Source organism: Microtus oregoni, unplaced genomic scaffold, assembly GCF_018167655.1.
Source record: "Microtus oregoni isolate MIOR12 unplaced genomic scaffold, Mior012 000020F_ref0000438, whole genome shotgun sequence".
NCBI lineage: Eukaryota > Metazoa > Chordata > Mammalia > Rodentia > Cricetidae > Microtus > Microtus oregoni.
The window spans coordinates 30,787,777-30,812,270 of NW_024543079.1; the positions used below are offsets into that span (position 1 = coordinate 30,787,777).

Below are 24,494 nucleotides of genomic sequence, written 5' to 3' on the forward strand. Positions count from 1 at the left end.
CAGCTCGATGCTCAGAAAAGAACACGGTAACTTTTCTTCTCAACACAAGCACTCCCTCCCTGCCTTTCTACTAGTTTAGCTACCCTGCGTGGTATATCGTTACTCCTGAACTTTTATGAACATAACACATCTTCAGTGAATTCACGCATAAATACTTCAAAAAACACAAACAAATAAAAAAGAACTTATTTCCAAGCCAGTGATACCAATCCTATCTGTAAGTAAGGCTCAGGCTAGAGGATCTTGATTGAGGCCAGCATAAGCAACACAGAGAGCTGGAGAGCAAGTCTGGCTGCTCAGAAAGACTTTGTCTCAGAAAGAAGAAAATAAGACAGGAAGGAGAAAAAAAGGAAAAGGGGAAGGGAAGGAGAGGGAGAAAGGAAGAATTATGTCAATTTAGTAAGGGAAGCAGTGGGGATTATTGCTGATTACCGTAAGATGTCAGAAAATAAAACGAGAATGCGACAACTAAATACTCTATCCCCTTAAATACATAAACACCTTGCATATAAGAGATGTAAAAACCAGTATTACCAACCTAGTGACTTTAATAAGTTTACACGCAAACACACACACAGTCTCACTATATAGCCCTAACAAGCCTGGAACTCACTCATAGACCAGGCTAGCCTTAAACTCACAGTGAACCCACATCCTCTGCTTACTGGATGCTGGAGTTAATTATTATATCCCACCAACGGCTTCATGACTCAAGAGCCAGTGACTCCTCAGTCCTTAAAAACACAACCTAATTTCTCAGGTTCCTGAAGGTCTGTAGCCACTATTGCACCCAACACTAACTCCCATTTTTTCCCTGGTTAGAGTCAATGCTGCCTCCTTAATGTTCCCTGCGGAGCCTCTTCATCTCTACTATGTTGTCTGTGTATGTGTCATAGTGAGCGGGTCCTGCTCTTAGGGACGCAGGTATATCCCCAGGGAATCCCATATGATTAGCTATCTTTTTCACATAAATATGGCTTTTAAGTTTCTTAGTTTGTTTTCTGTTTAAAACAGAGTATCCCGGGGCCTGAGAAATTAATAGATAAAAGAGAGTTTTTGTTCATAGTTGTGGAGACTGGAAAGTCCAACACAGTGCCAGCACCTGCTCACATTCTATTGAGGACTTTGTGTAGGCTGGACACATGGCTAAAAAACAGGCAAAAAGACCAACACTCAGGAAGACTCACTATCACAACCTGTTCTTCCAGGAACCATTCCACCATTACCAGAGCAAAAACTCTCCTGAAAGCCAGCAATCCATATTAAAAGAATTCCAACACTGCTGCAATCAGGGGCAAGCCACAGCGTGAGTTTTGGGTGGGGGCAAACTATCTCCACCCCAAAACAATATCCTAAGTACAAGAGAACATTTCTTCAGGATGACTACAACATACATATTCTTTCATTCACGTAGGCATAAAATTCTTCTGGACACAGGTAACAGACAAAGTGCTGGATATCTAAGAAGAAATCCATAAAGTTTCACAATGTCAGTATCTCCCAGAATGCCTCACAAAGTGACAAGCACAAAGAGGTCTTTAGGAAAAGGCTATGGGAAGCTTGCTATACATTTATTTGTTTGCCATTAGCTTATCACCAAAGCACAGAGTCCTCAATGAATAACTTAAGTAAGTGAATGAAACTCCTAGCTAAAAGAAGTGAAGGCTATCTTAAATTCCTTTAACAACATTTTATAAACTAACACCAGACCTGATTTTATTCTTAGAATGAATAAATAAATAAATATTTCATTGTAGAAAAGTAAAAATTCTTTCCCACTCCTCTTAAGCTTATGGCTGAAGCTTTCATAAGAAGAAATGAGATGAAGCCAACAAAATGCATAATATAAATTGTAATAAACAAAAATGTATCTAATATAAATTGCACACAAAACTGGGACATTCACAAGAAAGAAAACTTGAACAAGTAAATAAATCTGTATAGTTTTTATGTTACAGTTGATGTATAAGTGAACAGTACTGGAAAAGTATGACTAAAAAAATTACCTAAATAAGCTCTCGGACTGGAAGTTAGGTGCACTGGTGCATACCTTGAATGCCAGCACCCAGGAGGCAGAGGCAGGAGGATCTCTATGAGTTTGAGGCTATGGTGGTCTACAAAGTAATTTCAGGACAACCTGTCTTAGAACAAAATAAAAAGATCTAGGGCTGAGAGATAAATCAGTCAATAAAACACTTGCTACACAAATATGAAGAGATCCGGTCTCAAAAGATAAGGTAAAGGTGCCAAGCCTAGTGACACATGTGTTCAATCTCAGCACTCAGGAGGCAGAGGCAGGTAGATCTGTGGGGTTGAGGATAACCCAATCTACATATTGAGTTTGAGGCCAATCCAATTTATATATCAAGTTTCAGGATTGCTAAGGCTACAGAATGAGACAGTGCCTCAAATAAATAAATAAATAAAAATAAATGTAAAGAGTATCTTAGGAGGACATCAGATATTGACCTCTGGCTCCCATGATACATACACACACACATACATGGACATGTATAAATACATACATACATCACACACACAAACATGCACTAATCCATACATTACATGCACATAAACATGTATATACATATACATCACACACACAATGACGCATACAAAGTAAGCTCTAATGGGTATGCTTTTCTTCAGGTATTTCTATGACAAACATTAGGGACTTTTTTTCATCGGAGTACAGGGAGGGTTTGTCTGGGACACAAATCTTACACCTTTCTCAAGAAAACAGTCAGAAACTTCTCAGGTAAGGAAAGGTAAGGACAATCTGACGGTGCCTGCTGGTTCACATATGTCACAGTTTCATATGTAGGGGTAATGGGTCCTTAACTCCATCATTGAGATAGATGTTTCACAAATATCATGGTGCCATAGCTGGGGATAGTATGTCCTGAACCCTGTCATTGAGGTAAAATTTTCATAGGGAAGAATGTATTCCTTTTGGCTTCTAGTTTCTTTTATAGGTAGGAATTAATAAAAATCTAACTTTGCATTTTTGCAATACCCAACTCTATTTTCATCGAAATATCACCCAATCCATATTAAAAATCCTTCTTGGTAATCATATTTTTGTCATTAAAACTAAAGAGAACACAGTCGACCCATAAAATTATGACACCTCTTGTGTGGTATGTATCCATGACAATAAATGAAAAGATAAGCAGTGGTGGCGCATGCCAATAACCCCAGCATTCAGCAGGCAGAGGCAGGCAGATCTCTGTGAGTTTGAGGCTGGTCTGGTCTATAGAGGGAGTTCGGTAGAGGTCTGTAGAGGACAGCCAGGGCTACACAGTGAAAAGCTGTCTCAAGGGAAAAAAGGCAGAGGCAGGAAGATGCTGCAAATTCTCAGGTAGGTGAATCATAGGTAAAGCCCTGTTTCTTACAAAAATAACGCCGTTAGACTGGGCGTAGCCCAATAGTAAGAGTGCGTTCCGCATACACAAGGCTTCGAGTTCCTTCCTGTTTTTCTGAGGGTTCTGTCGGTTGTTTTGAGACTGAACCCTGAAATGCAGCACCGGCTACCATGAACGCCAGTCACCCTGCTTCAGCCTGCCTGGTGCTGGGATGGCAGACATTCGCTGCTGGCGAGACTCTTGGTTTGAACTTCTGCACTACAATGATAGATAGATGATAGATAGATAGATAGATAGATAGATAGATAGATAGATAGATAGATAGAACCAGCATTATTAGCATATATTACATATCATAAATTTTCTATTTTATAGGTTCTAGTAAATGTATGCTGTTGAATAAGCTCTCTACACAATCTAATTTTAAACCACTTCCATCTTTCCCAATATATCTACCTATCTTGCAAACCAATTTTTTTCCTCTGTGAACTGTGGGGAAATGGCTATTTGGGAAGCAGAATTAACTATGGGGAGGGGAGGATGTCCATCCCCAAACAAGAGAGGCACACTCCCAGCTGCAGTTCCACCACCTTGGGCAAGTAGGATCCAGACACGATGGCAGATAACCACCTCACCTCCACTGAACTTCCCCTGCAGAAGTCATTCTCTACAGCTTTAGAAAAGACAAGCAAATGCTTGCTCCTCAAACTACAGCTTTAAGAAGCATCAAACAGAGGGGAGCAATATAAACATTCATTTACATTATACCGAGACAAACAGGATGTGTGAAAGAACTGCACAAAGACAAGATTAAGGTTCACAGCTCAGCTTTCATCTTGCTTCCATCAAAAGCACAACACGAGAAAAAGAAACAAGCACATGCAGAAGCCATGTGCTCGGCCCCCAAGAGAATACAAGAAAGACACAGGAATGCCAGATTCCACAAAGGAGGCTGGGGGCCCAGAATTGACCTTTGACCACCTCAGTCCCCAGTGCATCTATTTCCCTAAAGGGCTTTTCTAAAGGGCAGGGACAGTGAAAAGAGGAGCCAGGGGACCCAGGTTCCCTCTCTGAATTCCACCTGCTGTCCAACTTCATAAAATTGGTGTTGTGTGGTTAGCACATAGTTTTAAATTATAGATCACCATAACATAAGTAGCTGTCTTACTCTAGATGAGGATGGTTCTAAGTCAGTACCTTTCTACAAGATTAGAGACAGAGGTGCCAAGCTCCATCTAAGTACATGGCTTTGTATCCGCGGCCAGCTCCAATAGTCCCTGTTTCTGACGTGACTGGTCTCTGCCTAGCACCTCCCTGGAGATTGGTCAACAATATGGTGTAGCTCCAGTGTTGTGGGAATGAAGTCAGATGACAGGAAAGCACCTAATTTAGTAAGAGGTAAGATGAGTGTCATCTGCCTTCTTTTGTGATCACAAGAGCTTTGAAGTGAAAGGCTGTAAATATAAAAACATTATGTACCTGTAATCCCAGCACTTGGGAGGAGGACCAGGAGTTCAAGGCCAGCCTCTGATTCTGTCTCACAATAAATAAATAAATAAATAAATAAATAAACAAACAAACCAAATATGAAAATAAATGTAAGATTCTTGAATTCACATTTTAAACTGCTGAAATAAAATGCCAATGAAGATGAAGTGAAATCTAAATAATCTTAAAACTGGTATCTCTAGATGGTATTTTTAATTTGTTGACTCTGCTGTGTCAGACATTGTTTTGGTTTGAATAGGAAATATCACCTATAGCAGCGGTTCTCAACCTTTCTAATGCTGAGACCATTTAATACAGTTCTTCGCCTTGCAGTGACCTCCAGCCATAATGTTATTTTCATTGCTACTTCATAACTTTAGTTTTGCTACTGTTACGAATCACAATGTAAATACTTTCGGAGACAGATGTTTGTCAAAAGGGTTACGACCCACAGGTTGAGAACCACTATCCTATTGACTCATGGATTAAAGAGTGGATCCCCCAGTACTAGGGCAACTTTAAGAGGCATAGGAACCTTTAGGAGGCAGGACCTCACTGGAACAAGCAAGTCACAGGAGCCCATCCTTAGAGCTAGATCTTGCCCAGTCAGGCTACCTGTGCCTGTCCCTGTGCTTGCCTCTGTGGCTGTCTTCCTCCATGCACACACACACACACACACACACACACGCAGACATACACACACGTGCGCGTGCACAAACATACAACAAGGGCATGCTTGACACACAGGTTTTGTCTGCTTTCTGCAATGCTAGAGACCAAGACTAGGGCTCTGGCGTGCTAGAAAAGCACTGAGGTATAACCCTTACACTTTTAGTAATTTTTCTTAGGATTTAAACTGAAGACCAGAGGAAGGAGATAAGACATTTTGGGGCATTATGGAGAAAACTACTACTGATACTGAGACCTGAAAAAAAAAAAACAGATTAAACACATGGGGGTTAGTGTTCCGTGGTAGTTTTTTAAAAATCGGCATTCAGACTGAATGACACTCGATTTAAAATTCCCTTCAATGTTGAAAATGGATGATGGGTACATTAATGTTCATCACATTCCTCCCCTTTTGTGAAATTTCCCATAAAAGGTTTTCTTTAAAATCTACACATTCATACCCTTCCCATGATCCCTGCTGTGCAAGGCTGATGAATGTAAATTTTGCAGAACACACCCTTCTATGGATAATTTTAACTTTTCCTAAAAATAAACATTCCAGTCACCAACCCAAGGAGGGGGCAGGGGCCCAGGAATGCCATGTCATGGCAGATGGAGACTCAGTCATTGTGGGAAGTGAAAGCCATGCAAGGAGCATCGGAACTGATACAGCAGCATCTGATTCCTCGGGACACCCTTGCAAACAGCAAGCATTTCATCAACCGCTGGCAAGGCTGAGCAGCCTGTAGCAAGGGTAGCAAGCAGCACTCGTTAGGGGCGATTAAAAATGCTAACGCCACAGCACATTCTCGGTCCTTTCCTGTGCTGGAGGAAGTATGCAAGGAGTGCTGAGTCAGAAGCTAATATGCAGACTCAGAGATGACTAATGAGTCTCCGGGACGCAGTCAGGGCTTCAAAACCGAAGATTTAAGAACAGATTCGCGCTGCCTAAGACCGGTTACTGCTCCTGACACATAAGGTCACCAACGGGATAGACATCCAGAAATGTTACTAGAATGACATGGCATGCTCCTTACTACTTTCCTGCAATAGTATGTTTAATCACATACAAAACCAGTTGCAAACTTCACAGAAGACCACTGTGATTTCTCTAGCCCTAGGAGCCCAGGTCAAATATTAGATTTATTCCAGCTAGCTCTTAAACGTCACTGAAGCCCCGACCTCCACAAACACTCATTATGATGATCTATCTGTAAGAATGTAAGCGTATGTATGGGATTGCCAAGAGAAAAACAAAAGAACAACCACAAAACCCAGCAAGCTTTACAAGCCTCTAACCTACAGTTAGTACTATAGAACTTCTGGAGGAACTGTGCCTTGTTTTTGGACAACTGCCATGCCCGAGGGTGGGCAACAGCTGTGTGTGTGCACTAAGAGGTACTGCCCTCAAACCGCCGTTGAGGCAGCAAATCTCCACACCTGTTCAACAAGCTTCCAGAAGCTTGGCAGAAGTGCAACACTCTTGCAGGATATGTTGCTTGGGGAATGGGTCACTGTGTCCTCCAAAGTGCACGGAGGAGCACACAGAGACCAGAAGAGAGGGAGTAACCACGGAAATGCAGAGACTAAAATCCTTCTCTAAGACAGGCCCATAGTGGAGTTGCCTGGAAGTGTGGTCACCAGCAGCCCAGAGCTGCCCCCAGACCTTCACGAGCTCAACAGTCCTTGGTCAATTCCCTCAGAGTCACTCATACTCCCAGGTCAGAAAGGACCCTCCAGGGGGATGGCTCTGCCCCTGCATCCTACCCTGCATGTGAACGAACGGTTGGCTTCAGGTCATGAAGTACCCTCCAGGGGGATGGCTCTGCCTCTGCATCCTACCCTGCATGTGAACGGTTGGCTTCAGGTCATGAAGGACCCTCCAGGGGGATGGCTCTGCCTCTGCATCCTACCCTGCATGTGAACGGTTGGCTTCAGGTCATGAAGTACCCTCCAGGGGGATGGCTCTGCCTCTGCATCCTACCCTGCATGTGAACGGTTGGCTTCAGGTCATGAAGGACCCTCCAGGGAGATGGCTCTGCCTCTGCATCCTACCCTGCATGTGAACGGTTGGCTTTACATGAGCCACTCCACTCTTGTCAAAAGACAGTGCAAGGTGTGAGGGTGAGGGGAGGACTCGTGTGGAGCACAGCGGGGAAGAGGAGCCTTCCCACAGTGGACATACCTAAACCCACAGCTTCCTGGAGGAAAGTGAAGGCAAAGGTGGCCTGGCCTGAAGGCAAGTGCTAACAAGAAGCCAAAGCAAGTCAGGGCAAAGGCCTGGCAGCAAGTGCCATGTCAAAAGGCACGGCTGCCTCTGAATCAGCAGGTCCTAAACACAGGCTAAACTGCTTCTCACTTTGAGAGCTTGGCTTAAAGAGGAAGCAAAGAAGGCTGCCAGCAGAAGTGGAAAAGCCCCGGCTGGCTTGGGCACAGCAGTGGGGCCTAGATCTAGGACGCAGTTGGTTTTCCTTTTGGAGTTAACCATGATCCTTATTTAACCACAAAAGAAAAAGAGAAAACTCTACCTGGAGAAGAGCAACTGTGCTTGAAGTGAAGAAGCAGGAGTCCGGAGAGAAGCACTCTTCAAAGCAAAGCCAGACTTCAAGCATTGGGGGGGGGGGGGGGGGGGCACACTCCTAAAATGGCACTGGCACTGGCGATTCCAGCAAACACTCAGGCTTTGTGTGTAACGACATCAGTTCAGCTAACAATCTTCCAACAGCAGATTTAGAACAGCACCTTCAGAATCTTGGGCCTGTCTAAGAAACACCTGCACACGTTGCTTACACGGGTCTTCTCTGCCTAGACGCACAATACAGTCAGAATAACAGAGCAGACACTAGATTTTCAGAACTAACCAGGACTCGGTGAGAAGAATTTCAAAATAAGCTGCTTTATGAAATACCCTGCCAGAAAATATGAATCACAATGATTAATATTATAGTGCTAACTGTGATAGCCAAGGCCTGATACTTATTAAGATGGTTACGGAGCAGTGTGCTAGAAAGCCACACTTAGAGAAGAAGGTGCTGCTGCTGCTCCCGGGAGCACACTTTGAGCATCAGTGCTTCAGAGACCACACTCTTTTCCTCCCAACCTTGCTTCTTTGCTGAGCCTCCTAACTCAGGTGGTTCTAACCATCCAACCAGAAGCACAGAGCCTCCCCCACCTCCCGTCTTAGCCATCGGGCCCAATCCACAGGCTTAGCACTATCACTGCCCACCTAACAGAACCAAATGCTAGCCATCCCACACAAATAGTACCTGAAATACTATGTAACTCAGACGATCGCATACCAACATAGATTTTTCAAACCTACACTTAATTTTAAGCCTATTAAAAAAATAGTTGCATTGTTTTAGGAATAATTTATAACATCAAAACAGGGAAACATATATGCTAATGCCTGTTAAACACGATCCAATACCCAAATATCTTTATATTAAACAATGTCAGAAACTTCAATATGGGTTAAAAAAAACACTATTTAATTAATCCTATTTATGGGTTGTTATTAATGTCTATTTAATTAACCCTAATATTTAAGGATTTCTTTTCATTTTTAATGGTGGGGGGGGGAGGACAGACAGACGTACACAAAGCACGAGTTCACCTGTGAGTATATATGCCCCTGAATTCAGAAGATGGCATTGATCGCCTGGAGATGGAGTTACAGGTGGTTATGAGCCACCCGGTGTGGGTGCTCAGAACTGAACTCAGGCCCACTGAACTGAGGATAGGCTCTTACCACTGTGTCATCTTTCCAGTCCTAAGCCTAACATTTAACAGATGGGTACAAACACTCCAAACAGCATACCCTTCCAAAGTACCAGTTAGTAATGAGGCCTGACACGAGCTCGGTCCAAATTCCTTCAGGTATGTCACAAAAAGAATTCTTCAAATACAAATTTTAGTAATATGGGAATGCCAGGCTATATATATTTGTGGAGCCCAGAAACTCTCGAATGCAACGCTTCATTTAATTAAAATTAAGAAAATCATGACAATCTCAAAATTCAGCTGACAATGTGAGTCCCTCCCTTGTCTCTGAAAACAGACACTGATTTTCCATTAAGAAGCAAGGCCTCGGCCCTCTCCTGGATGTGACACAACACAGTAGACATACATAGCTTGCGGAGAACCCTCAGGAAGGTCAGCAGCTTGCGCTCGGCATGCCCAGAGGAAGTTCCCGACACACTTAAGCAAACTAAAGCCAGCCATCTAGTTTGAAAGCAGGGGAGTATCCTGGAAAGAACTGAACAAGCAAGTGACGTCCTAGATTCTGTAGAGCAGTCGTTGACTCTAAGCATCCAAGTGAGTGACCCCAGGAGACGACATGTAAAGCAGGAACCATCCAGTCGGTTTTCCCCACTCACTCTACTGTGTAAGTTTGCTTATTGACACAGCGATAACGGAAGATAATGGAAGCTGCCTGCCTTGTCCCTAGTTGGGAATCAATACCAAGGACTACAATCTAACTTTTCTGTCTTCTAATCAATGCTGCCCGCCACCATAAGCAGCTTAGAGCATTGACTGACAAAGAGGACACTGAACAGACTGACAGGCCACAGAGCCCATTCAGAAGCAGATCAGGATGGTTTCTCTATCCAACCTGGTCATGACTAGGCTGTGCAGAGTGCACCAGCGCCTCTGTTTCACTCTGCTGCTTTTAAAGGTTGACACAGTTTCTCACTGCAAACTCCCCGAGGATAGGGGCAGATGATCAGGCTTGCCTGTGGCTCAAAGGCCTAACCAGGGCTTTGCAGGCAAAGACAAATAAAGACTTAGTAACAGAAACTTCACATATGAAAAGAATTAGATGAGTCCTCACTCCCAAGAATTATGAGTCCAAGAACAAATAAGAAGTCAAGGCCAAGTCCCTTTGCTACTCAGAACATGGCTGTAAAACAATTACTGAGAGCTCCACGGCATGCATAGAATGTTATTTTTCCAAACAGTTTCATAGCATTATACCTTTCATTATTAATCTGATATCAAAAAACCAGTGAAACAGATAATACTGTTATTTCTTTCCATAGATAAGGAGGTGGTTGTTCAGAGATTAACGTGCTTTCATAAGTGTCATTTTAGAAGTGAAACCACATGATGAACTAAGAAATCCTGGGTAAAACCTAATATTAGTTTCATATTCTAGCATTCTTTCTTAAAAACCTAATGACCTAATTTCAAGAAGTGACTGGAAGATGTGCTTGCCACCCAATAATGAGTGCCTAGGGTCCACTCCCTAAGACCGATGTAAAGTGAGCTATGGTAGTATGGTGTACAATCCCAGCACTTTCACATAGCAAGATGGGAAACAGAGACAGAGAACTGTAGTAATTCACAGGCCAGCTAGCCTGCTATATGCACTGAAAAACATAAGACACTGTCACAAAGTGGATGGTAAGGACCAAACACCAATTTATCCTCTTTGATCTCTGAATGTGAGGCACAGCATGCATACATAACATGAGTCTGTGGACACACACACACACAGACACACTCACACACACACACATAGACACACACACACACACACACACACATATTTCAAGATGTGCTATCAAAGAACCTCCAGAAACAAGCACAAATGACAGAATTATCGAAATGGCATCACAGGCAAGATGCCAATACTCATATCCAACACATCTTTCAGATAACAAGAACTGGAATACTAGACTTGGTGTATGCTTCACCAGAATCATTATGATGTTACACCTTTGTGAAACAAACAGCAGAACATTCTTTCCTAATGTCACACAAAATACATCACATGTGTGTATACACATAAACGCGAATACACAGGAATGCCAAACAACTGTGTAAATAACAAGAAGTCTTGAGATCAAAGTATTGTCACATGCTACTCACATGTGACAGAATGACACACACAGAGACCTAACTTCCTGTATTACTTAATGGAGGATGTTCCAAAAAGTACTCCCAGAGAAGTATCTAGAAAGAGGTTAGGTAAACACTATGTATCCTTACAGTGTACGGGTAATGAGGAGATAGCTGCCCACTTAAGACAACGTTATTGCCACAGAGTTCTCAGTGACTGAGAAGTCCAAGGACACGCAATACCATCTCAGCCCTAACTTCCTTAACCAAATATCCCCAAAGCAGCATTGACGAGAACAATGAGCAGAGGTGAGCAGGAAGAGCAGTAACCAGAACAACACTACTCAGTCCCTTTTGGCCCCTTCTAGCCTCTACTGCTCGGACAGACCTGGACCCCTAAGGTGCCCCCAAAACAAGGGGAGAACCTCTCAGTACTTTATTTTTAGATTCTTGAACCTAGAAGAAAGCACACGACAGGTGGCCTCTGCCACTCTCAGAAGGATTTCTCTGAGGCCACTCTGGATAGGTCTGGTCCTTGTGACTGTTTCCACTGTAGTGTTCAGAGTGGTATATCCTAGTAAGTACATTCAGGCAGAAGCAATAAATATATACATGTACATAACAGACACTGGATGTACGTGTGTATACAACCAATGGGCGAACAGACGGGCATTTGGGGTTGGTTGCGTGATAATCTGGTACTGAGCCAGCCATTTTAAAAAACACGCCAGTTGCTCTGCTTCCTTGGCTCACAGTATCTAGAGGAGTTACCTTATGAAATATAGAACGATGATGCCCTCTACAGCTCTCAGAGAGAATCCATACAGTTGGTCAAAGATCCTGAGTCTACCTTCCTAGTAAACATTTTCTAACACTAGAAGATAAAATAAAACACACACTTAATATGTATATCAGGAAAAATACCAAAGTATTACAGTTTAACCCAGAAGACTTAACTAAGACATAATCTTGAATGACACAAAATCAAACTGTACATGCAGTCACTCTGGTTATGGTTAAGTAGAATTAATGGGGTGTGCTTGGGAAACAGCACAACAAGTACGAGAGCCTAACTTTATTCCAAAGCCGAGACACTTGTAATCCCAGAGCTGTGGAGGCAGAGACAGACGGATTCCTGAAACCTATTTGCTGAGCTCCAGGCCGCTGAGAGACCCTACTTAAGAGGAAAGGCATAGATGGATGCTGACAAGTGACACCCAAGGTTGTTCTCTGGCCATACACATGTGCACATCTGCACAACCAACTACACACACGTGCCAACATTCAGAAACACAAACAAATACACAGAGGTTGTTTGGTTCTTTTGGGGGCGGGTGGTCAAGACAGGGTTGCTCTCTAGCTTTGGACCCTGTCCTGGAACTTGCTCTGAAGACCAGTCTGACCTCACAGCGATCTGCTTGCCTCTGCCTCTTGAGTGCTGGGATTAAAGGCGTGTGGTACCACCGCCTGGCAACAGAGGCTGTTTGTAAAATTATTTGAACTATTTTCAAAATCACTATAGATCACTATGGAAGAAATAAAAAAAGACAGAACTTCAAAGTAAAGAATATACTACAGATTGAAGACTAAGCATTACTTGACTGCAAAAAAGGTCACGAGGAAAGAAAGAAGGAAAGAGTGGTTCTGGTCACCCCAGCAATACTCTAGACTACTTGGGACCTGTGACTCTATAGCAGAAACAGCAGAGAAGTCCATCTCAGGAGATGTTCTAGGTCAATGTGTGCAATGTATGGCAATAAGATGCACGTACTGGGGACTGAAAGGAAAGTAGAAGTGCATTAGCATAGGAAAAGTTTGGCTTCTGAACCAAAGAAAACAAGATCCATTCATCTGGCAAACTTGGAAGACGGTGACAAGTAACACGGACTACAGAAGAAGAGGCGAGAAATAAGAAGAGAAAAAAAAAAATCACAGGCCAGGTGACCGCACAAAATACAAAGATATCAGTTCCAGAGGAACAGGTGGATCATTTTCCCAAGTTGCAAAGTGCATACTAAGACCAGGCTAAGGAGGAAATGGACAGTAATTATCAGAGTGCAGTCTGAGAGTTGACATTAGACCTGATTAAACAAAGAGAATTGCTCAATCATTTGAGCAAGGAAACAGCGCCCAGACGCTTGTCTGGATGAATAAGAGTGGCAGCAGGAGGCAAACAGAGAGATTGGCAGAGAAGAGACAGGTGAGGACAACAAAGGCTTCCATGGGTACCACGGGAAAGAGGAACAGTCTCAAGGCAGAAGAGGACGGACACCTTAAGAGGTGGCAAGGACAAGAAGGACATCACAAGCCCTGCCGGGAACCTGCAAATCGAAAGCCAGATCAGAGGAGAAGTAGAAGCCGTGCCCCGAGTTTGAAGCTACAGCAATGAACTTAGGAAGAAACTACTTAGAAACAAGTGGGAAGCTGAGGTTTAAAAGAGGACGAGAAGCTAAGGTTAGATTTAAACATTTTTCAGGTATAAAAAAAAAAAGAAAAAAAATGCTTATACATCAAGGAAAAAGACTGTAGAAGGGAGGCCTGAGACCTGACCATCTGGCCAGATAGAAAACACTTGGAAAAAGAAGCTAGCCGGGTGGTGGTGGCGCACGCCTTTAATCCCAGCACTTGGGAGGCAGAGGCAGGCGGATCTCTGTGAGTTCGAGACCAGCCTGGTCTACAAGAGCTAGTTCCAGGACAGGCTCAAAAACCACAGAGAAACCCTGTCTCGAAAAAACCAAAAAAAAAAAAAAAAAAAAAAAAGAAAAAGAAAAAGAAAAAGAAGCTACATTTCAAAACAAACGAACAAAACAAAAATCCTCTTGTTTCAAAACCATCAGCACTCAGAGCGCACATCCTCTAGTGTAAGAAGGTAGCCCACATCTCTGCACCCACGGCAGAACTAGCTGGGTAAGGCCCGTAAGCTGCGAGCAACTGTTCCAGCTCCATCGAGTAATCAGCACACACTGAGCTGCACACATCTCCCAATCTGGCAATACAGCAAAGCAGACTTTGAGAAAAACAGCAGCCTACATGAGCAGAGCACATTGCCAGCCACTACACCACACCCCATATGTCTTCAAAAAGACAAAGCTCTTAAAGAAAACCGAATTACAGAGGTCTAAAAGGCAGCGAACTTACGAATCAGGAAAAGAGACATGCAGGTCCTTCTTAGGCTCTGAAAATTTGGTACCGACAAGTATCTTTATAAAAATGTTCTCAGGGCTACATATCACTCTCCACATGAAAATTTATTTCTAGTAAAGAACAGAATGCTTAAAATGCTTTCGATTATTCTTTAAGAACATTTCAGTTTTATCGTTCTTAAAACTTAGACGATCAGAGAGTGGAACTCAACCTCTATGAGTCGAGTAAACCTATACTGAAGCAAAGCTCGTCTCAATCTTGTTTTCAATGTGACACAGCGGATCAATGCATCAATTTTCAAAGAAGCAATGGTGACACAGTCAGTGGCACATTCCCCTTTAGGTACACCAAAAACCTAGGACACAGGATGCAAGCGATTCACAGAGGCAAGCTAGCAAGACAAAAGCCTACTGACAGCACATCTGCTATTCAACCGTCTCTTCTCTGGAAATGGAATGCATCGCTCCTCACGTTCACTGCTCCTATACCAAGGATTTACATCAACTCTTGAGCATATTTAACTTTGTGTGGTTTTTCTGCAGAATGCAAAAACTAATACGAACGAAAATTTAGATCTCAGCATAACACTAAAATTGCTATCAAGAAGAAAAAGCATAAACAGTAAGGGTATAAAGAAATTTTTAAAATCCAGTAAACTCTTATTTCTTTTTAAACACGACTAAACCTTTAGAGCTCTTACTTCAAATTTAGAAAACAACTCGGGCTTTCTAAAGCATTATCTCTCCACATACCCAAGAAAAAGCGGACAGTGTTAAACAGCAGAAGTAGACGCTGACAGCCTTCTGCAATGGTGGGAAGGGGCGAAGGGTCACTGCACATTGCCTGTAGAAGACAAAGCCAGATCCACATTCCAGGGAAATTTGGCTGGTCCAAGTTTTCCTTAAATACAGATTGGCCCGCCTGTCACTAAGCCAGGCTCTGTAATCTTCCCAGGCTGCCATTGCTAGGGAAGCCAGGAATCCCTTCTAATTAATCAACTCTCACAACAAAAATTTTCCCACCCACAAAAAAAGTTGTGGGGAGGGGAAGCGGCAAAGCAGTCTTCATGGCCAAAAGAATCGTAGACTTTGCTGTAATACCAAACTAATCCAAGAAAACAGATGCAGGAAGCAGAGGAAATGATCTACAGAGACACACAATGAGCTTGGGAGCTTTTGCGCTGCACGGCTTCTCTGGAGCCCAAGTTAAACATGTTAAATCTTAAGACGTAATTACTGGGAATGAGGCCTGGCAACATTCTACACTTCTTAAAGTCAGGAATGGGACCGTGAAGTTTCCCCAAGGCACATACCATATATGTTATTGGACATTTAAAGCAATAATTTATTGTTCTGATTTCTTTTCTCTACCATTTTGTGTTTCAGTGGATAAACATCTATGATTAATACCTGTATGTTCATATCTATTTCTGTTTGCTTTGGGCTGGTCTGATGCTTGCAGCCAATTTAACACACGGTTAATTTCCTTGAATGCTTACTCCATCATGATTTAAGCAGGTGAGAGCAGCAAAAGATACAGCCATTTAGACCTGTTCTGTCGGGGCCAGGAGTAGCTCAAATGTATAGCTCTTGTCTGGCATGCATGAGGCCCTGGCTTGGATTTAAAGCATCGCAATACATGTACACACGTGTGTGTGCATGTGTGCGTGTGTACACACTACTAGCTACCTGCACCTACTAAGTATTTAGTATATGGCCAGTAGAAAGTGATATATGCTCTAGGAAATATTTACACACATATTATACAAATAAGCAATATGTGTATATACATGTCTGTGTACTTTGTAGGTTCTGCCTTTATTATAACTACTCAAATCAGCCCCACTATAGCATAAAAGCAGCCAGAAACAACAGCTTACCAAGAAGTGGCTGTGTACAAATAAAACTTTATTTTCTAAAACAACTGGCTGTCGTGGGTGCTATAATCTGCTAACTCTGTCTAAACCTGACCTCCCCTTGACTCAGAACATTTACGCAATAACGAATATTTTAAAACACTGGGATGGGGCAAAGTCTTCGACTAAGATAACTAGAGAATCATGGCTGTTGCCACCATGTTTATCAAGAGGATGAGTCACTGCAGTGGAGGACAGACCTCCCTGCTGGAAACTGCAGGGATTTGGACTTCATGCCCCCATGAAAGCTGCTGCTCCAAGGGTTCCTGTCTTAGATGGTGCTGCCATTTCCTGGAAATCTGGGAGGGAGTTATAGATGAGAATTCAAGTCCAAGGACCCAAGAACTAACAAGAAAAACAAACAAACATTGATTAACGAAGGTCTGGAGAACAACCTTCACTTTAAAAGGCAATAGCTGTTAGAAACTTAAACCCAGTGGAAAGTCATAGAGCAAACAACCCAGACACTAAGGACACACTATTTGGTGCCATTAGTTGGTCTGCTACTTTTGAAAACTTGATCTATTCAAGTATTTTTCACCCCAAGTTGACAAAAAGTAGGTGCATCTTTATGAAAACTCTGTATAAATTTATTTCATTAAAATTTATTTATTCACTTGTAGCACGAATTCTAGATGGTCTTAATTAATCAAAACCCAGAGTCAGACCTAGGGGTAAAGCTGAAGATCAGAGAAGCAGGGCAGTAACCACTAGAGAGACCTTTTACTTCTACCGAGGCTCAGACCAAAGATCCTCAGATTGGCTAGACAGACTGCACTGTGTTTCCACTAAACCTCAGACTCCAATGAGCTCCTGTCTCCTCCTCCTTATATACCTCTGCCCAGCCATATCACTCCTGTCTCTACCTCCGCAGTGCTGGGATTAAAGGTATGAAATTCCAAGGGCTGGGATACCTTTGCCTGAGTTCTATTTCTCTTTTTAGACAGATTCAGTCTCATGTAGCCCTGGGATTAAAGGTGTGTGCCACCACTCCCTGGCCTCTAGTAGCTTAGCTCTGCACTCTGATCTTCAGGCAGGCTTTATTTATTAAAGCACAAACAATATATCGCTACATTCACTTTCTTTCTGAATACTTTGCACAGACAGATTAAACTAAGCCTAGAAGCCAGGCATGATAGTGTTCACATTTAATCCTCACACTCAGAAGGCAGAGGCCAGCAGATCTCTGTGAGTTTGAGGCCAGCCTAATCTACACAGCGAGTTCCAAGATAGCTAGAGCACCCCTGTCTCAAAAAACAAAACAAAGCAAAAGGAGCCCATTCTGGCCCCAGAGGCAACAAGACTGGAAACTTAGCTATTTCATCTGCTATTAAGCATCATATGAACTTCTATGCTTGAACTACATTTTCTTACCGTTTCCACTTTCTATATCAATCTGGAAAATGAGGGCATAGTGCTTACAATCATCTTCCCACACTTCTCTTTCACCGACCTTCCATAATCAAGAGTTGAAGGTGTCATGCAATGGAAGCTTTGCTCAATGTTGAGCCATAGATCATATTGACTCTGCTGCTTTACACAGTTCTCTTTTTACTTAAGAGTTACATCATTTTTCTTTTGTTAAGTTTCCTAGATTCCTTTGACTAAATTACTCCAGGCCCTCTGACAGCCCAGAAAGAATTTTTCTTTATCTATTAAAATGCTGGAGGCCTCTTCCTCCTTTACACTTTTTGTTATCTGCCAGGAACCCTCCTTCCTAGGCCAATGGAAATGACCACACTCTGAACCTGATGCATAATGATCAGCATGGGATTTGCTTAGGCACTGAGTCTGGATTCTCTACAGCCAGAATCTCATGTCTAACCCTCTGTTTATACCCATTTTGGAGAACCACATCCTAAGATAGAGCACACAGGAAGGAAATTTCCCTGACCTTAGCATCTTTGAAAATGTCTCCATTCCACCATAACATGTGCTTAAAGGTTGGACTGGGAAGAGACTCTGGCCGGAAAATGGTTTTCTGAGTGATAACCGTGAGCACTGAGGTATTACTATTCCTGTTGTCTCGCTGCTGTGGAGCAGGCTGCCCTAATTCTTCACTCCTTCCCTTCTGTGCTGCTGTTCTTTCTCCTTTCCCCTCCCCTCTACCCTCTTCCTCCTCCTCCCCACACAAAGTCTCTGTTGTGAAACTGTAGAAAGGCAGGTCTCAGCACAACACTTTTCCATTGATTTTTGCTGGGTCCTCACTCAAGCTCTCAAACAGGAACTCTGTGTCCTTTGTGGAATTTTTTATTATACTGTTTTTTTTTTCTTTTCATAGTGCTCCTTTCTGCTATTTGTCTTTATTTCTAGAACGTCAACTTTTGATATCAAGACCAAATTCTAATCCTCTTGGGGTTTTTTTCCTACATTTTTTTTTAAAAAAAATCTTTTGTTTTAGTTTCTGAGCAATATTCCTTGATAGGTCTTGATATGACCAAAAATTTATGTTTCTGTCATGTTTTATAAGTACTCTTTTCGATTCTCATGACTTTCTCTTCTTTATAACATCCTGATCTTATCCATCATTACAACAGCGCGAAGATAAACATTAAACTTCATAATCTTCATCCCTCCCTAAAGTCTCTCTGACCTTCTGAGTTTATTCATTCACTTTTGTCTCTATTTCTTATATTCTAAGCTTTCCTTAAATTTGTGCTGATGCTATTTTTCATTCATTATTAAAACAATGAAGTGGTTTTGGAAGCACTGCACATACGACTGGGCTTGGCTTACTGACACTCCCATTGGAGCCTATGCTTGATTAATGGATCCCAAATGTAGGTTACACTAATGTCACACAAATAGACTATAATTTGAGAAGTATAATTAGAGATAAAAAGACATTTCAAAATGTAATTCAATAGATAGGGTAACTATAAGTTTTTATATATCTATGAAAGAGTTTCACACCATACTAAAAAAATTTAATAAAATTAAAAGGAGAAATACATACATTTCAAATCACAGTTGGATATTTTAATATTTTTTTCAACTTATTGTACAAATGGACAAAAATATTAGTACGATATAGCAAAATGATACAAACGTTACATCTGACTTGTTTTACATATACATAAATATTACATATTACTACTATACTTGATGTTACACAGTGATATAAAATCATTCTAAATAATATCACATTTTAAAATGCTTACAGAGCAGTATTTTATCAAAACAGAATTTAAATATGATCAATTTAAATACGATCAATAGAAATTCCCAATCAGAAAGAATAGAGATTACGATAGCCAATATACTGAAACATATATCATAAGGAAATTTATGAATTGTTTGACCAAATCCCCAATTTAGTTGCATACTGTGAAGGACACAATTAAGTAGGACATGCTTTGACAGAACTGTCTAGCTTTAAATACACACAAAAGAAAAGAAAGGTTTGATGGCAAAGGGTTAGGCTTCTGCCTTAAGAACCTGGGAAAGGAAGAGATATACCCAAGATATACCCAAGTAAAGGAAAGAAAGACATAGATAAGAAACTGAAGAAACAGAAACAAGCTTACTGCAGTCAGGAAAAGGTCAAGACAGAAGGTGGTTATCTGAAAAGAACAGTAAAAGTAACAAATGCCTGCAGCACTATCAATAACCATGACTTTATGAGGGTCAAGCTTAGCTGTCAGGAGATCTAGAACCAGGCCCGGGAAAAGTGGGGAGAGGACATGATGCCCTGGATGCAGGGAAGGGAGGAAAAAACAAAAAGGAAATAAAGCATCTGCAACTAAAAATAAAATTAAAAAAAAAAAAACTCCTACCCAACTCCATTATGAGTCCTAAATAGATACTGTCCACAGGTTAGTAGACCCCTGAGGCATGAAAGTTAATCTGGTCTACAACTAGCAGAATGCCAATGGCCCCAGCAAAAATAAAGTTAAAATTAATAAAATTAATAGGGTTAAAATTGCTCAACTGCTCTTCAGAGTACATCTCTCTACCCATGTATGTTGGGGGGGACTATATAGACATGAATCCATGTGTGTAATGCTATACACAATACCAAAAAACACAAACATAGACTATAATGTCAGCATTTCTGAGGCTGAGGCAATAAAGGCATGAGTTTTATTTAGGACAGCCTGGGTAATATAGGAAGGCCTCATCTCAAAACACAAAAATTAAAGTTAATGTCGTACAAACAATGCAGCAATTTCACTGACCAATTTATTTCATACTTGGTATATAATATTAGAAATAATAGAAAAACTTAAAAACCATTATGAAATAAATTATTGTAGAATTATATTAAGATGACAAAATGAGAAAATGGAATCATTTTAAAAATTGGGGAAGCATACAAAAAAGAACTAGTGGAATCAAATTTTTTTAAAAATGAAAAAATATAAACTTGCAAATGAAAAATCATAACTAAAATTAAGTAGCTATTATCCTTTTTGAATGACACCTTTTGGCTTGGCCTTTCCCACCCCACGGTGCGCACGTCCCTCTTTCACCTGTACAGTAAATACAGATGGGAAGATTGGCTAAGTGAGAGACACCTGACGAAAACGCACTTTGGAACTAAACACTGATATTTAGGCTAGAAAGAGGGAGGGGCTCTTTGAATGAAGCACTGAGCTAATGGCTAGGAAAAGTCAACGGCCGTGCAGCATATACACCTTCTGAACCTGCGCACTGCAGAAGGCATGCGCTGACAGCACCAATTGCACCACGGAGCAGAGCAGAGTCCTTCACAAGGGCTCTATGTCAGACATTTGGAAAAGGAACCCAAAGGAAAGCCCTTGTGAGCTGCTAAACTCCACAGTGAGGGAACTGGTTCCTTGGCTGTGTGATCAAAGGCAGGAGGACATGATCACCACAGGCCAGACCAGTTTCTGTAGCTAGTCTGCAAGTTGAAATTCACGCTTGTGGTAACACCCCTGATCTGGAAGCTGGGTTCCAAGCCTTTCAGACACAGCTGGCAGACGGGGTAATATGGCAGCAAAGTCAGTCAGTCATGTCAATGTGGACAGCATGGGGTCAGCATATCATCTCAGAATGAAAGAGCGCTAGGGTTGACATGTCACAGCTGACCAAAATCAGGTGTCCTCTTGAGCCTCAGAAAGCTTCTGATGAACTCTGCAAAGAGCCTGGTTCACTTCAGAACACAGAGCTTGCTAGGGCACAGTCTTCGACAGATTAACCTCATTCTTCCAAGCTGTAAATAAATCATGACTTTACCCAGCAAACTTCAAATATAAGTTGTAACGAGAACAGAGTCAATTAGGACATGCAACCCCAGGTAGAAAAATGGATGAGAATTTCCCAAAACTGAATGTGTAACACTGTATTCCACAACAGATAAATCTATGCCTAGAACAAAGCTATAGACTGATGGAGGAAGGTCATTGGCTAATAAAGGAACTGCCCTGGCCCATTTTATTGGTTAGAGGATAGGTGGGAGGAGTAAACAGAACAGAACGCTGGGAGGAAGAGGAAGTGAGGTCAGAGTCTCGACAGCTCTCCTCTCCGGAGCGGACGCCTCAGCAGAGACGCCATGCCCTGCTCCCTGGCAGACACACGCGATGAAGGTCCAACCCAGGATGGACACAGGCTAGAATCTCCCCAGTAAGCGCACCTTGGGGTGCTACATACAGATGATTAGAAATGGGCTAAATTAATATGTGAGAATTAGCCTAGAAGAGAATGGGCCAAGCAGTGTTTAAAAGAATACAGTGTCTGTGTAATTATTTCGGGGCATAAGCTAGCCTGGCAGGCGGCTGGGGTGTTGGGGACGCAGCCCCGCCACTCTTATTACTACAGTAGACTATCAAAGACAAATAAAATCTTACGAACTAGCAGAGACAAAGGACAGGTAACAAGGAAAAGGGTTGGTCATACTAGGCCATCAGGAAAGGGACTGATCATTCAAGGCTGTCAAGAGATGCCTGTGACAACTGGGCTCTGGTACAGTCCAACATCTCCCCACCCAGGGAGCTCCCTACTTCACGAGTCAAGTTCCTTCCCCTGGGCTGGTCCTTGTTCTGACCAAGAGAATGCAACAGGTGCAGTAGCTGAGACTTAAGTCTAGGCCTCTGAGGGTGAGCACAGTACACTACTCTGTACTTAGAATTCTTGTCTGGGGCCTCTATACTTAGTCCCTATGCTAGGAGAACCAAAGTCAACAACAATGACTGCTACCATATGAAGATGCCACACTTGATGCTTCACCTAAACATGAGTCCCTAAATAACTGCAGTCCCGGCTAACATCAAAAGGAGAAACCACTGATACAAAGTCAGGAAAGAAACGTGAGATTATCTTAAATTATTACTTTAAGCCAGTAATCTCAATCTCTCCCTCCCTCTACCCCCTGCCACAGGGTCTTACTATGCAGACTAGGCTGGCTTTAAACTAACAGATGTCTACCTGCCTCTGCCTCCTCAGAACTGAGATTAAATGGGGCATATCACCAGATAATTTTATTGACTTTTGTCCTTTGAGGCAGAATCTTGCTACACAATAAAATAATGTTCAAACTAGCATTCTAAAATCAATTTAATATCATACTAGATTCTAGCAATCTAGATGAAGATCAAAATAATTTTTATAAACAAACAGTGAATGTTCCCCATTTAGACACCCTTATGAAAGAAATACTCAAGAGCATAGGCATATCAGAAGTAATTACAAGCAATGAAATTTATAAATATGTTAGCAAACTTAAAAAGCACTGACATAACTAAGAATAAGATAAAATGACAACTTTACATTGTTTCACAATTTGATTAACCAAATACTGAAATTTGAGCTTTTTTATTAACATAATATTTTTATTGATTATTTGGAAATTTCATGTAATACACCTCAATCACATTCACTTCCCAGTCCACCCCACCCCACACTCCCCACCCTTGTGACCATCCCAAAAACAAAAAAAAAAAAGAAGAAAAAGAGAGAGAAAAAAAATCAAGTCCAACATAGCCAAACTCCTAGGTGCCGGCCCCTTAAAAAACCCAAGTCCTTCCCGACTGCCACCCCCTCCCGAAGCCACCCACTGTGAAGAGCTACTTCAGCTTCCCCGTCACAGTTTCTAAGAGTTCTCTTCAATGGCTTCGATTATCATATGTACTTGTGTGTGTGCAAGGCAGGTGACAGGACAACTTCCAAAAACTGGTTCTCTCCTGCCACCATGTGGGTCTCAGGAATACTGAGGATCACACCCAGATAGTCAGGCTCTGTGCCAAGTGCCCTTACCTGCTGAGCCATATCACTGGCCTGGCTTTGGGGTTTTTAATTGCTATGGAAGATACTGACCGTGCTACACAGAACTGGCCAGGAGAACAGTCAAAATACATGAAAGTTTCTGCAAGATCTCACACAGGATATTCATCAAGTCTTCCCCTGATCTTCCGTCACACAATACCCTTTAACACTCTGTACCTAAGCTCTCAGATCTATTAATGGATAGAGAAGGCAAATTTAAAAGAGAAAATGAAAGAAACCGATTGTTCTATTTCTTTTCTGATACTGTGATAACACTGTCCAAAGGCGACTTGGGAGAGGAGAAGTTTATTTTAGCTTACAGCCCCAGATCACAGCCCCTGGATGCAGGCAGACAGGGCCTGAAACTCAAGGCAGGAGCCTGAAGCAGAAACAATGGAGGACCCCGTGCTGGCTCACCCATTAGCTTTCTCACAGGCTTACTAACATGCTCATGCTTACAGCACTTCTTACCTCACCTTCTCAGTCCAGGACCACCTGCCTCCGAACAGAGAGCTGCCCATAGTGGGCTGGGCCTCCCTTTATCAATAAATAAGACAATCCCCCCTTCCCTCCAATCAAATCTAGGCAACTCCTCACTGAGGCCCTCCACTGAGGACTCTCCTCTGTAAAGCTAACAATGAAAGCTCAGCAGGCAGCAGGCAGCAGGCACACTCTCTCAGGCACCCAGATACAACAGCTTAGGCTGCTCCTTGGACATTAGACTCAGAAGTCATGCCACGGACACGCGATATAAATGATTAATATTAGCATTAGGGACAAAGTTTATGATTAGAAAGGATCCTACACAAAAGATTTTAAGCAAAGAATTCCTTAAATTTTAAAAA

General features: G+C 42.1%; 1 protein-coding gene across 3 annotated transcripts in view; it reads right to left on the reverse strand.

The window, feature by feature from the left end:
* Positions 1-24,494, reverse strand: part of LOC121460000 (SLX4 interacting protein) — a 157,402-nt gene that overhangs the window by 121,075 nt on the left and 11,833 nt on the right. The gene's annotated exons all lie outside the window — the stretch shown is intronic.